The sequence below is a fragment of the Cebus imitator genome, unplaced genomic scaffold (assembly GCF_001604975.1).
Source record: "Cebus imitator isolate Cc_AM_T3 unplaced genomic scaffold, Cebus_imitator-1.0 Scaffold287, whole genome shotgun sequence".
NCBI classification, from domain to species: domain Eukaryota; kingdom Metazoa; phylum Chordata; class Mammalia; order Primates; family Cebidae; genus Cebus; species Cebus imitator.
Window position 1 is genome coordinate 17,237 of NW_016107602.1, and position 1,578 is coordinate 18,814.

General features: G+C 42.1%; 1 non-coding gene across 1 annotated transcript; it reads right to left on the reverse strand.

The window, feature by feature from the left end:
* Positions 1-573: 573 nt before the first annotated feature.
* Positions 574-720, reverse strand: LOC119467429. Its single transcript, XR_005195965.1, has one exon. It is a non-coding gene; the product is annotated as a U4 spliceosomal RNA (small nuclear RNA).
* Positions 721-1,578: the final 858 nt, after the last annotated feature.

The window sequence follows — 1,578 nt, forward strand, 5'->3', positions numbered from 1 at the left end:
CTAGAAATTCAAAAATTAGCCAGGCGTGGTGGCAGGTGCTGGTAATCCCAGCTACTTGGGAGGCTGAGGCAGGAGAATCACTTGAACCTGGGAGGCACAGGATGCAGTGATTCGAGATCACACCATTTCCCTCCAGCCTGGGCAACAGAGCAAGACTCTGTCTCAAAAAAAAGAAAACAAAAGAATTAGTATAGTTTTGTCACCAGCAAAGGGGTCCTGTCCCAGACCCCAACAGGATTTTGGATCTCACACGAAATGGAATTTATGGTGAGTCGCAGAGTCTAGTGACATTAAGAGAGTTTATTAGCCACTGCTAAGTGACAGAGCAAGGAGTGCTCAGAAAGCAAGAGGAGGGATGAACCTGTTTCAAAGAAAAAAAAAAATTTGAGACGGAGTTTTACTCTAGTCACAATGACATGATCTCAGCTCCCTACAACCTCTGCTTCTTGGGTTTAAGGATTCTCCTGCCTCAACCTCCCAAGTAGCTGGGATTACAGGTGTGCACCACCACGCCCGGCTAATTTTTTTGTATTTCTATTTCATTTTAATTTTTTTTTTATTTATTTTATTCCATCCCCATAGAGACTGCCAAAAATTGCCAATGCCAACTATATTTCCAATTATTGCTAATTGAAGACTATATTGGGAAAAGTCTTCAATTAGCAATAATTGCGCCTTGGATAAACCTCATTGGCTACAATACTGCCACTGGGCAAAGCTATATTTTCGTATTTTTACTAGAGATTGGGTTTCACCATGTTGGCCATGCTGCTGTCCAACTCCTGGCCCCAAGTGATCTGCCCTCCTCGGCCTCCCAGCGTGCTGGGATTAAGTAATCACACCTGTGATTCCAGCACATTAACGTACAAATAGGATTACTTAATGTTTGTTTATATAGGTTATTAAGAACAGTGTTGTCTCTTACAAAGGATTGTGATCAGTTTGTGTCAGGCTATTAGTATTGTTACTTTTCTATGTCACTATTGATTTTAACAATAATTTAGGAGTGTACTAATATCTTTAAAGTAAAACTTCTTTTTAAATTAAGAATGCTTCTTGCTTAAAGTACTAGTATATATTCATAAGTTTTGGATCTTTATTTAGTTATTAACTTGTTCCTGCAACCTTAAATATTTTATAACCAAAGGTGATCAGTCCCTAAATATATAATCCAACAAATTTAACGTGTGTGCGTGTGTGTGTGTGTGTGTGTGAGAGAGAGAGAGAGAGAGAGAGAGACAGGATCTGACTCTGTCTCCCATGCTTGAGTGCAGTGGTGCAATCATGGCTGGCTCACTGCGGCCTCAAACTCCTGGGCTCAAGCTATCCTCCCACCTCAGCCTCCTGGGTAGCTGGGACCACAGGCGTGCGCCACCACGCCAGCTAATTTTTATATTTTTTGTAGACATGGGGGTCTCACTGTTTTCCCAGACTGGTCTTGAACTCCTGATCTCAAGTGATCCTCCCGCCTTGGCCTTCCAGAGTGCTGGGGTGACACTCGTGAGCCCTGCACCCTGCCCAGATTTAGCTTTTTCTAAAGCTTTTATTTAAAATAAAGTCACTGTGGTTAAGGTGCCT